The sequence below is a fragment of the Hippocampus bargibanti genome, linkage group LG04 (genome assembly GCF_051943395.1).
Source record: "Hippocampus bargibanti isolate YZ-2025 linkage group LG04, ASM5194339v1, whole genome shotgun sequence".
In the NCBI taxonomy this organism is placed as follows: Eukaryota; Metazoa; Chordata; class Actinopteri; order Syngnathiformes; family Syngnathidae; genus Hippocampus; species Hippocampus bargibanti.
The window spans coordinates 33,456,400-33,470,778 of NC_142737.1; the positions used below are offsets into that span (position 1 = coordinate 33,456,400).

The 14,379-nt window shown below is 44.6% G+C and overlaps 1 pseudogene; it reads right to left on the bottom strand.

Annotated features, from left to right (window-relative positions):
• Positions 1–332: 332 nt before the first annotated feature.
• LOC148899836 (uncharacterized) lies at positions 333–6,185 on the bottom strand (annotated as a pseudogene).
• Between the last annotated feature and the right edge of the window lie 8,194 nt (positions 6,186–14,379).

The window sequence follows — 14,379 nt, forward strand, 5'->3', positions numbered from 1 at the left end:
ATCACTATATTTTGTGTAGTTTAAATGGTTATTTAGTAGAAAATGATCTTTTATGGGGACCTGGGAACGGATTATTCTTCGCTTCTTATCAAAGAGCTTCGTCAGCAAACTAAAGTCTTACTGGTAGTTTCGGCCCTATATATATATATATATATATATATATATATATATATATATATATATATGTGTGTGTGTGTGTGTGTGTGTGTGTGTGTGTGTATGTGCGAAGCCCGAAGAAGCGAAGAATAATCCGTTCCCAGGTCCCCATAAAAGATCATATATATATATATATATATATATATATATATATATATATATATATATATACATACAGTAAAGTCTCGTTATATCGATATTCAAGGGAGTCCGAAAAAATATCGATATAACCACGACTATCGATATATCCGACCCTGTTTGCATGTAATTTTCTCCGTGCGTGCATAGAAATAGTATCGATATAACCGGGACTATCGATATATCCGATATCGATATAACGAGACTTTACTGTATATATATATATATATCCTCGTCTCACCCACCATGGGTGGTGTCTGTCCCCATTTCAGCTCGGGTCCTCTACCAGAGGCCAGGAAGCTTGAGGGTTCTGCGCAGTATCCGTGCTGTTCCTAGCAGTGCGCTTTTCTGGACCGAGATATCTGATGTTGTTCCCGGGATCTGTAGCAACCACTCGTCTCGTTTGGGGGTCACTGCCCCGAGTGCTCCGACCACCACAGGCACGACTGTCACCTTTACCTTCCAGGCTCTCTCCAGCTCCTCTCTGAGCCCTTGGTATTTCTCGATTTTCTCATGTTCCTTCTGTCTGATGTTTCCATCACTCGGGACCGCTACATCCACGACAACGGCTTTCTTTTCCCCTTTATCTATGACCACGATATCTGGTTGGTTGGCCATTACATCTTGTCGGTCTGTATCTGGAAGTCCCACAGGATCTTTGCTCGGTCATTCTCCACCACCTTGGGAGGTGTTTCCCATTTTGACCTTGGGGTTTCCAGTCCATACTCCGCACAGATGTTTCGGTAGACTATGCCAGCCACGTGGTTATGGCGCTCCATGTAGGCTTTCCCTGCCAGCATCTTACACCCTGCAGTTATGTGTTTGATTGTTTCAGGTGCCTCTTTGCACAACCTACACCGTGGGTCTTGTCTGGTGTGGTATATCCCTGCCTCTATGGCTCTGGTGTTCAGGGCCTGCTCTTGGGCAGCCAGGATGAGTGCCTCTGTGCTGTCCTTTAGGCCAGCCCTCTCTAGCCACTGATAGGACTTCTTGAGATCAGCCACTTCTGCTATGGTTCGTGGTACATCCCGTGTAGGGGCTTTTCGTCCCATGATTGTCCCTCTTCCAGCACCTCATCCTCTGTTCGCCATTGACTGAGACATTCTCTGAGTACATCATCCGTCGGAGCCTTCTCTTTGATGTATTCATGGAGCTTGGATGTTTCATCCTGGACAGTGGCTCTCATACTCACTAGTCCCCGGCCTCCTTCCTTACGGCTTGTGTACAGTCTCAGGGTGCTGGATTTAGGATGGAAACCTCCATGCATGGTGAGGAGTTTTCGGGTCTTAACATCCGTGGTCTGAATCTCTTCCTTTGGCCACCTTATTATTCCTGCAGGGTATCTGATCACTGGCAGGTGGCATAGCTGTTTATTGCCCGGGTCTTGTTCTTGCCATTCTGAGGACTTGCCTCACCCGCTGGAGGTATTTGGTCGTAGCCGCTTTCCTTGTTGCTAGTTCGAGGTTGCCATTGGCCTGTGGTATACCGAGGTACTTGTAGCTGTTTTTAATGTCTGCTATCGTTCCTTCAGGGAGTGAGACCCCTTCAGTGTGGACTACCTTGCCCCTCTTAGTCACCATCCGACTACATTTCTCCAGCCCGAATGACATTCCAATGTCACTGCTGTAGATCCTGGTTGTGTGGATCAGGGAGTCTATGTCCCTTTCGCTCTTAGCATACAGCTTTATGTCATCCATGTAGAGGAGGTCCCTGATCGTAGCTCCATTTCTGAGGCGGTATCCATAGCCTGTCTTGGCGATTATCTGGCTGAGGGGCTTCAGTCCTATGCAGAACAGCAGTGGGGAGAGTGCATCACCTTGGTATATGCTACATTTGATGGACACTTGCGTTAGTGGCTTGCCATTGGCTTCAAGTGTGGTTTTCCACATCCTCATCGAGTTTGCAACGAAGGCTCTCAGGGTCCTGTTGACCTTATACAACTCCAAGCATTCAGTGATCCATGTGTGTGGCATCGAGTCATATGCTTTCTTGTAATCAATCCAGGCTGTGCACAGGTTGGTATGTCGGGACCTGCAGTCTTGTGCGACTGTTCTGTCAACCAGCAGCTGATGTTTGGCACCTCTAGTATCTCTACTAATGCCTTTCTGTGCTTTGCTCATGTATTGATCCATGTCTACTTATCTTAGCCGCAATGATGCCTGACATGAGCTTCCATGTTGTGGAGAGACAGGTTATTGGCCGATAGTAGGAAGGAACTGCACCCTTTGAGGAATCCTTCATGATCAGGATTGTTCGCCCTTCGGTTAGCCATCCTGGGTGAGTCCCATCCATCAGCAATTGGTTCACTTGTGCTGCGAGGCGCTCGTGGAGCGCTGTGAGTTTCTTCAGCCAGTAGGTGTGGACCATATCCGGGCCTGATGCCGTCCAGTTTTTCATACCTGAGACTCTTTCTTGTATATCTGCCGCTGTGATGGTAACTGGGTTCTGTTCAGGGAGGTTGCTGTGCTCCTCTTTCAGAGTCACCAGCCATTGTGCACTGCTGTTATGTGCGACCTCCTTCTCCCACATGCCTTTCCAGTATCTTTCAGTTTCCAGCCTTGGAGGGTCTGCTCTGCTGTTAGAACCCTGCCACTGAGCGCAGGTTGTGTTGCGAACAGCCTGTTTATTCTTCTGGCCTCATTCTCTTTCGTGTACCTCTTTAGGCGACTGGACAAGGCCTGGAGCCTTTGTTTGGCAGTTTCGAGTGCTTCAGGTATGGTTATCTGCATGTACCTCTTTTATTCACAGCTCTCTGGGTCTCCGTCAATTGACTCACATCTTTCCGAGCCGCCTTGATCTTAGCCTCCAACCGTCTTTTCCATGGTGGGTAATGGATCTCGTGGCTCTCATGGTTGCTCTTGTAGCCAAGCATCTCTAGGATCACTGATGCTGAGGTGTATATCAGCTCATTGGTTTCCGTAATCGTTCCGGTCGGGTTTGTTCTCAGTGCTGCATTCACAGTTTCCATGAGACTTTCAGGTGGTACTTCACATAGCCGTTGTAATCTGTTTCTTAGTTGCCCAGTTTTCATTCTTGCCATAATCTTATCTCTCAGGTCAGTTGCTGCTTCGCTCAGCATTTCATTCATTGGGGCTTGCTTCCCAATCTCATCATTCTTTGGGGCTTGCTTCCCAATCTCTGGTTGAACCTCTTCCTCTGATGTGGCAGCCTGGGGCCCTTCACCTCGGAATTTGTGTTGTACCTCATCAATCTCAAGTTGTGATAGCAATTGCCGTTTGTGGATATTGGAACACTGAGCTACTAGTTGTTTCGTGGTCAACCGTGACTGTGGGTTTCAAAGTAACCATTCAGCCCCCATTCGCCGCATGTAACCCCTCTGACGAGGGTTGCTTGACTAGTAGCATTCCAACAGAGCCATGTTATCGCATCTCGTCCATCTCCGCTTTGTTCCAGTAGCCCATTTTTCATCAAAGGGCTCACCCGACGCAGACACACACATATATATATATACATTGATCAACATTTGGATGGTGTTTTTAGCTTCATTTTAAGTACCTGCAGTGTTCTAAATAACGTCGGCCTGGAGCGTACAACTTTTACGTCGGGCGTACGCGTTTTAAAACATCTCGGCCTGGGTGGGAAAAAATATGATTATTTTCAAATCAAACGTTTGATTTGAAAATAATCATATTTTTTGTCTAAAGTATGTTTCAGCCACGTTATGTCGAGAGGGCCACACACAAAACGGTTCTATTGCTAGACACATGGTAGAGAATGCACTGCAGTCTTTTTGTTAGGCTTTGTTTAAAATATATATACAGTAAAGTCTCGTTATATCGATAGTCCCGGTTATATCGATACTATTTCTATGCACGCACGGAGAAAATTACATGCAAACAGGGTCGGATATATCGATAGTCCCGGTTATATCGATATTTTTTCGGACTCCCTTGAATATCGATATAACGAGACTTTACTGTATATATATATATTTGTTTATTTATGACTGCTGTCCCGTAGTTGACCAACAGATGGCTGTGCTTTATTTTCTTTCATGGCTCTGAGAGCTTCTCTTGATGATGCTACTTCAGCTGCAGTTTGTCTTGCTTCTTGGGACACGTATGAAGATTGTTTGGAGTTTGTGGTGTGTGAAGATAAGGAGACATGCTTTATCGCTGTACTGTTTAGCAAGGAAAAGACCAAAAACTTCTATTTCGGACAGAAAGCGGGCAAAGTGGTTTGTACGATTTTGTTGCATATGTTTTATTCAGTGTAGTGCAGTCAGGGCAGGCAGGTGAGGCTGTGCTTACCGTTCAAATGCTAAGTGGAGACGAGAGGTGAGGCAGCAGCCGGCTGAGCCTCACCATGGATTGCGCAGTCACTATGCTAACTGTGCTGTCTTGTTCTGCAGTGAGACCGCATTGTTGTCCCTCTGCATATCGCTATGAAAGTGTTCAAAAGCTTTTAGTGTATGAACTAAATTTCTACAGTTTAGCTGGTGGATATAATGTACAGTTACTGTACATTATAAACACTGTACTACAGTGTTTATTTTATTTTTATCAAAACTGTGTGCATAGGTGAGGCACACAGTTCTCCTGCCTCATGACAGGGGGCGATTAGAGATTCTTCTTGCGGTTCCTCTGCGGCAGAATAATAGAGTTAGTGACAGATAGCTCCAGTAAACAGTTAGCAAATTAAGTGCAACGATCCAGCCATTTTTTCGTGTTGCTTGGCCTTATTTTCAGAATGGTGGATTACATTGAATTAATTTTCGAAACTGGACATTCAATCGAAGCAGGAGATCATAATTAAAGGAAGACCAACACCGGACTGTATCGCTCACAAACGGTGAAGGATGAATGGAAATCAACTTTTTCGCCAAGAAGGATCTCATTGAAACTACTTCTGAAGCGACAAAGTTGCTCCAGCTCATGCTCACTGTTCCAGCTCGACCTACGGTCATTGGAGCGGTCATTCTCAGCACTGAAAAGAATGAAAACATACATTCGGAACAGGACTGATCAAGGATGACTTTCTTCACTGGCAGAGAGACTTGGACTTCATTTATAAGTAAAGGTATCACGATAAAGTTTTTTTTAATTCTTTTTTCTATGCTACAGTTTGTATACAGTATATGAAGAATGCTGACATGACATTTTAAACAAAACACGTTAACTGTTGCCAATCAAATGGTGAATAAGCTACTCTGAGGAGTTCATATGTTTGTAAATCTGACTGTGATGACATCAGTGCCTCACCAGTCATGTACCTCAACGCACGTCACTGGTTTTATTTCATTGATGTGGGGTCCAAATGTTTGTGTGTAAATAACAGCTATACTTATACTTGTTTGTAGTTCTACGGTGGTGGTGGTGGTGGTGTCGTTGGTGAGTCAGCATGCAAGTGAAATCACATTAAATAATTAACCATCAGTATAACGAACCGGAGTCCTCTGTTCGGAATGGAACTACAAACACATCACTACTTCCGATACACATTCAAGATGGCGGCCGTTCAACGGTCTTGCTAGCTTTTCTGTTCAAATGAAAGCGCAGCGAATCGACTTCTTCCGGTTCAAATTCGTGTGTTCGGCGTCTCGTGCGGCCTTGGAATGTGCGCTGATAGGCCAAAATATAACCAGAAGACTGTGGGCTTCCGTTTCAACAAAATTTAGCGTGAGCGTCGTCATTAACACCCTTCCAGCCGAACCGAGCGCCGCGAATGCCGAATCCAAATATGGTGGACAAACCTTCGACTCGTATCACAATCCGGGTCTTGCAAACCACCTCCAGTTGTCGTCGGTGTCGCTCGCACTCCTCCCTCGCTCGACAAAGTTGCTCCTCGTACGAAGCCACGGTCGTTTGGAACAGTCCGAAGATTTCGTCGGCGGCCGCAAGCAGCCGTTCTCTCACCAACTCTTTCAACATATCGACGACTCGAGGTTCTTTCTGCTTTTGAGATGGAAGCGACGTCTGCTCGCATAAATCTGGTCTCGTATTGGTGACGTCATATCGAAACGCGCGAGAATCGCGAGACCGCCTTGATCCGCCTCACCGCTCCGGTAACACGTGTGACGCTCCGCCATATTGCGAGTGGCGGATCTGCCCGGTGGTGTTGCTCAGCTTGTGGGAGGCCGTTTTCTCAAAGGCAAAACTTGGATCAGTCACACGTGTACGGCCGCTCAATATGTTGCAAGGGGCAAGTAGTCATTTATGATGGACGCACGAAGGTATAGAATGAACAAAAGGACACATTTATTTTTAAGTTTGAAAAAGTAAATTAAGGACATAGAAAACAATCAACAAAACAACTGTAGACCAAGATGATGGTCAAGATGAAGAGTCTAACTGTGATCAGACATGTCACACCTGCAACAAAGCCTGCAAATCTTCTCTGTGTGGCAAAACTGATCAGAGTCATTTGAAAAAGCATGTGAGAACCCACACTGGTGAGAAACATTTTACCTGCTCGGTTTGTGGCAAATGATTCTCTCAGAAGGCCAATTTAATTCACCACACAAGAACCCACAGTGGTGAGAAACCTTTTTTCTGTTCTGTTTGTGGCAAAGGATTCTCTTACAGGGTCTCTTTAAGTCGCCACACAAGAATCCACACTAGTGAGAAACCTTTTTCCTATTCAGTTTGTGGCAAAAGATTCTCTGAGAAGGGCTGTTTAATTCGCCATACAAGAATCCACACTGGTGAGAAACCCTTTTCCTGTTCAGATTGCGGCCAACGATTCTCTCAGAAGGGCAATTTAATTAGCCACACAAGAACCCACACTGGTGAGAAATCTTTTTCATGTTCAATTTGTGGCAAAGGATTCTCTCGGAAGGGCTCTTTAATTAGCCACACAAGTACCCACACCGGTGAGAAAACTTTCCCTGTTAAGAATGTGGTCAAAGATTTTTAAGGAAGCATCACTTAAGTGCATGTGAGAATCCACACTGTTGAGAAATATTTTGCCTGCCCACTTTGTGGCAAACAATTCTCTCAGAAGAGCCATGTACTCTAATTAGCCACACAAGAATCCACACTGGTGAGTAACTATTTTCCTTTTCTGCTTGTGGCCAACGATTTTCTGTGAAGGCACTCCTAAAAAGACACTCAAGGACCAATACTGATTTTTCCCCCGTGGTACATTACAATCATTTGTTCATGACTTTTAGCTATTGTTTATTAATGTAATTTTTTTTCTCCACTCATTTTCAAGGTTTTTTTTCACCCCTGTACCATCGTTGACTGTAAAGCACCCTACGTGTTGTGAAATGTGTTTAATCATCTATTTTATAAAAACAAAAATTAACCCCCCAAAAAATGTCCATGTATAAAAAAACTACCATATACTGTATATCGATGAGAAGGTTTCTTCAGCCGTCATCTGTACAAAAGTGAAGGTTTCGGACGTTTCGCCTCCTATCCAAGAGGCTTCGTCAGCGAACTAAAGTCTGACTGGTCGTATCGGCCCCATTTATATATCCCTAATGTCCAGACCTGGTGGCGCCGGACACAGCTATGATAGGTCCCTACTCTCAGGTTGGGGGGGGCGCGGGACCCCCCCCTGTGGCCCCACTGATTGTTCCTACATTCCTGACTAACGATTGGCCTATTACACCCACTCCCCCCGGTATCACCTCATCAGCATAACGACCCTCATCAGCATTGCGAAAGTTGCCTAACCTGTTTTGCCTGAGCAGGCTATTGTATGAACGATCCAAATTGAACCTCACACCACCAGACCGGTTTAATGAAGGATTTTGTTGTTTTATAAGAATCGCCTCTTTTACCCCCCTTTCAAACCATCTATGTTCTTTCGCTAAGATTTTAACCTCATTGTCGTCAAATGAGTGGTTGCTAGCTTTTAGGTGCAAATGTACTGCCGATTGAGGCCCACTAGTATTATCCCTGCGATGTTGATAAAGTCTTTTTTTGAGAATTTGTTGAGTCTCCCCAATGTACTGCTCTTTACAATTTTCATTCTTACAATGTATGGAATAAACTACATTACTTTGTTTTTCATTTGGTAGCCTATCTTTTGGATGCACTAATTTTTGCCTTAACGTGTTTATCGGTTTGAAATAAGTAGGAATTTTATGTTGCCAAAGGACTCTTTGTAATTTTTCAGAAACTCCTGCAATGTACGGTACTGCTACTCCTCTCCTTTTAGAATCTTGAGAATTATTGGTTTCGTTCGCTATTCTTTCTTTCTGACATTTGTTGAATGACCACTGAGGGTACCCACAGTTAGTGAGTGCTCTCCTGATATGTTTTGACTCCTTTTCTCTACCTTCAGTGCTAGTTGGTATAAGTTTAGCCCTATGCTGGAGGGTTCTGATAACTCCTAGTTTATGTTGTAAAGGGTGGTTAGAGTCAAAAAGTAAGTATTGGTCAGTGTGCGTAGCCTTCCTAAAGACTTCTGTTTTTAGCGCTCTGTCCTCTTTTATAATTACTTTACAATCCAAGAAGGCTAGTTGGTTCTCTTGAATGTCCTCACGAGTAAATTTAATGTTGAAGTCTACAGAGTTGAGATGATCTGTGAAGGATCCTTTTATAAGTTGAGATGATCTGTGAAGGATCATCATTTGGCAGTACATTTGCACCTAAAAGCTAGCAACCACTCATTTGACGACAATGAGGTTAAAATCTTAGCGAAAGAACATAGATGGTTTGAAAGGGGGGTAAAAGAGGCGATTCTTATAAAACAACAAAATCCTTCATTAAACCGGTCTGGTGGTGTGAGGTTCAATTTGGATCGTTCATACAATAGCCTGCTCAGGCAAAACAGGTTAGGCAACTTTCGCAATGCTGATGAGGGTCGTTATGCTGATGAGGTGATACCGGGGGGAGTGGGTGTAATAGGCCAATCGTTAGTCAGGAATGTAGGAACAATCAGTGGGGCCACAGGGGGGGGTCCCGCGCCCCCCCCCAACCTGAGAGTAGGGACCTATCATAGCTGTGTCCGGCGCCACCAGGTCTGGACATTAGGGATATATAAATGGGGCCGATACGACCAGTCAGACTTTAGTTCGCTGACGAAGCCTCTTGGATAGGAGGCGAAACGTCCGAAACCTTCACTTTTGTACAGATGACGGCTGAAGAAACCTTCTCATCGATGGACCACTCCTGTACGACTGAGAGCTTACACAGACATATACTGTATAGTAAGGTGTTTTTCGCCATGGAACACCCATGTATAGCAGTCTTGTCAAACTCATGCACAATTAGATCTGGTCGGCAAGATGATTTCTAATACAGTGGCGTCTCGGTTTACGAACACCTTGCCTTACGAACTTTTCGGTTTACGAACATTACATTTATGAAAATTAAACCTTGGCATACGCACTATTTTTGCCAGACACACCCCTCCACCACGGCTGGCGGATTACTATTCGGCGGAAGACCACAAAAGCACACGATCAAACAGCGTCCCAGCCAGCCTACCTTTCCACACCCCCTTACTATGAGTGCACATCCCACCACAGGCTCGTGTGCAGCCGAAGACACAAAACAAAATAACAGTGGAGGAGAAGGAGATCATTGAGAAACACGAACGAGGTGTGCGTTTGTGGCGCCACATGTGCGCACCGCGGCTGTCATGTGAATCTCAGCCTGACACATCTCCCACACTGTGTGTCACTACCATTCTACAAATAAAGAGCCCGGTATGCTAAGTCCACCATTGCTACCGTCCTTCGGCTAAAAGCTTTACACAAAGGTGTTATTTAGTCGATGCTTTCACGTGACGTAATGACACCTAAATTGTCACGTGCGAGTTGACAGCTGGGGCAGGGCCGCCGCTCCCGACCTCCGCCAGCCGAAGAAGACACAAAACAAAATTACAGTCGAGGAGAAGAAGGAGTTCATTGAGAAACACGACTTCCTGACGGGGAGACCACAGGCAGTCAGAGTTGGAAACAACAACTCCAGCACCATCACCCTGAACACAGGGGCCCCCCAGGGGTGTGTGCTGAGCCCCCTCCTCTTCACTCTGCTCACACATGACTGTTCACCATCATCACCCAGCTCTACCCTCTTCATAAAGTTTGCGGATGACACAACTGTGGTGGGCCTCATCAACAACGATGAGGAGACAGCCTACAGGGACAAGGTCAGCCGCCTTGCCACGTGGTGCAAGGACAACAATCTCCGTCTCAATGTGGAGAAGACGAAGGAGATTGTTGTGGACTTTAGGAGAGTGCGCCTCCAGCATGCTCCACTAACCATTGACGGTGCTGCAGTGGAGAGAGTGAGCAGCACCAAGTTCCTGGGAGTGCACATATCCGAAGACCTGTCCTGGAGCTACAACACGTCATCACTGGCCAAGAAATCCCACCAGCGCCTGTACTTCCTCCGCAAACTAAAAAGAGTTGGAGCCCCGACCCCATCACGACCTCCTTCTACCGCGGTACCATCGAGAGCATCCTGACCAGCTGTATCACCGTGTGGTACGGCGCCTGCACCGTGTCCTGCCGTAAGACTCTGCAGCGCATCGTGAGGACAGCTGAGAAGATCATCGGTGTCTCTCTCCCCGTCTTCAGGACATCTACAACACCCGCAGAGCCATCAGGATCGCTGGCGATCCCACACACCCCTCCGACAGCCTCTTCAGCCTGCTGCCATCGGGTAGGAGACTGCGGAGTCTCTGAGTCAAGACCAGCAGGCTCAAGGACAGTTTCTGCCACCAGGCAGTCCGGAGACTCAACTCTCTCCCAGCCCTGCCCATTCCCACTGCCACACTCACCGAACTCTGAGGACATGCTACACGCTGTACTATCATCCTGAACTCTATTTTTTGTTCTTTCTCATTTTTTTCTGCAAGACCTCACTTCAACCACTTCAACCCTTTCTTCTTGTTTGTTTTTGCATTACTACATTACATCACTTTATATATGTCACTACCTCACTTTACATAGGTCACTGCCTCACTTTCCAGACGACACTCCCTCACTTTGCATTCAGAAATTACATGTATAGTCTGTTGTCAATTGTATGTCTTTTTTAGCCAACTATTAGTGTCTTGCATGCCGGGTCCGAGAGGACATTAATTTCATCTGTGCTGCATGTCATGCATATTAGCATATTTGACAATAAAGCTGACTTTGATATATATATATATATATATATATATATATATATATATATATATATATATATATATATATATATATATATACAGTAAAGTCTCGTTATATCGATATCGGTTATATCGATAGTACCGCTTATTACGATACTATTTCTATGAACGCAAGGAGAAAATTACATGCGAGCAGGGTCGGATATATCGGTAGTCCCGGTTATATCGATATTTTTTCGGCCTCTCGAGAATATCAATATAACGAGACTTTACTGTATATATATATATATATCTCCAGTATCGTGGTCATAAATAAAGGGGAAAGGGAAGCCGTTGTCGTGGATGTAGCGGTCCCGAGTGATGGGAACATCAGAAAGAAGGAACATGAGAAAATCGAGAAATACCAAGGGCTCAGAGAGGAGCTGGAGAGAGCCTGGAAGGTAAAGGTGACAGTCGTGCCTGTGGTGGTCGGAGCAATCGGGGCAGTGACCCCCAAACTCGACGAGTGGTTGCAACAGATCCCGGGAACAACATCGGATATCTCGGTCCAGAAAAGCGCAGTGCTGGGAACAGCACGGATACTGCGCAGAACCCTCAAGCTTCCTGGCCTCTGGTAGAGGACCCGAGCTGAAATGGGGACAGACACCACCCATGGTGGGTGAGACGAGGATTTATATATATATATATATATATAGGTATATCTGGACATTAGGGATATATAAATAGGGCCGATACGACCAGTGAGACTTTAGTTTGCTGACGAAGCCTCTTGGATAGGAGGCGAAACGTCCGACACCTTCAAAAAGTACAGATGACGGCTAAAGGAACCTTCTCATCGAGGGATTAGAATGAACAAAAGGACACTATTTTAAGTTTGAAAAATAAAATAAATGAAATAAAAAAACAACCAACAAAAGTTTTGAAACTCCTGTTCTCCTCTCCATGTAGATTATGTTCCCACCTGGCGGCCACGTATTTGCAAGCTCCTACTTTGACAGACCTGCCAATGTTTGAAACCAGAAAAGCCAAGTGCCGCAAACCCTGGTCGGTCCAGGAGTCCTGGTCAGGGGCTCAAGCCAAACGATTTTTAACATTACAGCTACTTAAAATGAGGCTAAAAACACAATCCAAATGTTGATCAATGTCAAAGATATATATATACCTGTGAAAAAATAGCCATATTTCAACTTGTCAATCATGAAAATGGGATTGGATTGACCTTTATTAGTCTCGCAGTGGAAAGATTGACATTTCACAGCAGCAAAGTTATGAAAGGAAGAAGTAGAAAAAAACACATACGGGAGCTTCTTTAAAGGCAGCCACTCTCGCGGCGCCATCTTGAAGTCAAAAGAACAACAAATATTCATAACAAATATCATCAATGTCATTTGAAAAGTACAAAGAATTATAAGGCATTGTTAGTCACTTGAAAACGGCGCATCTAACCTCCATCTTGATGGTTTGATATCAACAAACTTGAATTTGAATGACGTAACCATTCAAGATCGTTCACCTCAGCGAATCAAACATGGTGAATTTTCAGATGTGAATTCAGTTCACAGGAAACATGTACTAAAGACATATGAATGGTTATATATACTCTTCAAAGTTAAAAAAAACACGAAAAAGATACAATTGTTACAAAGTGTACAAAGAAGCGTCATGATGTACATACGAGGCACCAAGGATTGTTCAAATAAATGACTCACAATGGATATGAATCTTCTCAATAATAATACATTTCATTTCGAAGCGCATTTCAAAACTTTCAAGGTCACAAGGCCGTATAACTAATCGATAGCAAGATTATTTTCGATTAGATGACTTTTTGCATTCAAGTTTTGATGGACATACTATGAACATAATGAAGTACTGTATTTTCCAGTGTATATGGTGCACCCAAAAGCCTTGATTTTCTTCCAAAGATGAGCCTGCGCCTTATACGCGCTATATAAATCAACATGTATTTGAATGTACTGTATATATTGAGCCACAATAGTGGTGTGTAAGCCATGCAGCCTCTACTGTTATGTCTGATAATGTGGTGTGCCTTACATTTGGAAAACTTTTATTTACTCATATATGATACAGTATTTGGAAATCTTTTTCATTCATTGAAGCTGCACCTTATAGTCCGCTCTGCCTTATGCATCTTCTTCTTTTCCTTTCGGCTTTTCCCTTCAGGGGTCGCCACATCGAATCAATGTCCTTTATCTATCCCGGTTTTGTGCATCCTCTTCTCTCACACCAGCTACCTTCATGTCCTCTTGGACCACATCCATAAACCTCCTCTTCGGTCTTCTGCCTGGCAGTTAGAGACTCAGCGTCCTTCTCCCGATATAGTCACTGTCTCTCCTCTGGATATGTCCAAACCATCTCAGTCTGACTTCTCTCCAAAGCCTCTAATATGAGTTGTCCCTCTAATGTACTCCTTCCTGATCCTATCCAACCTGGTCACTCCCAAAGAAAACCTCAACATCTTCAACTCTGCTACCTCCAGCTCTGCTTCCTGTCTTTTCTTCAGCGGCACTGTCTCCAGTCTAAACATCATGGCTGGTCTCACCAGTTTTATACAGTTTTCCTTTCATCCTAGCTGAAACCCTTCTATCACACATCACACCTGACATTTTTCTCCAGCCTGCCTGGACACGCTTCTTCACCTCTTTTCCACACTCTCCATTGCTCTGGACAGTTGACCCCAAGTACTTAAAATCCTCCACCTTCTTTATCTCTTCTCCCTGTAGCATCACTCTTGCACTTGGATCCCTCTCATTCACACACATATATTCCGTCTCGCTGCGACTGATCTTCATTCCTCTCCTTTCCAGGGCATACCTCCACATCTCTAGTTTCTCCGCCACCTGTTCCCTGTTCTCGCTACAGATCACAATGTCATCTGCAAACAAGCTCTGCCTTATATATGGAAGAAAACAAATTGAAAATACACGATTCATTGGGTGTGCGCCTTATACTGCCATGTGCCTTATATACTGGAAAATCCAGTACACACATCATATATTTAAAGGACAACCGACACCTCCGGACTAG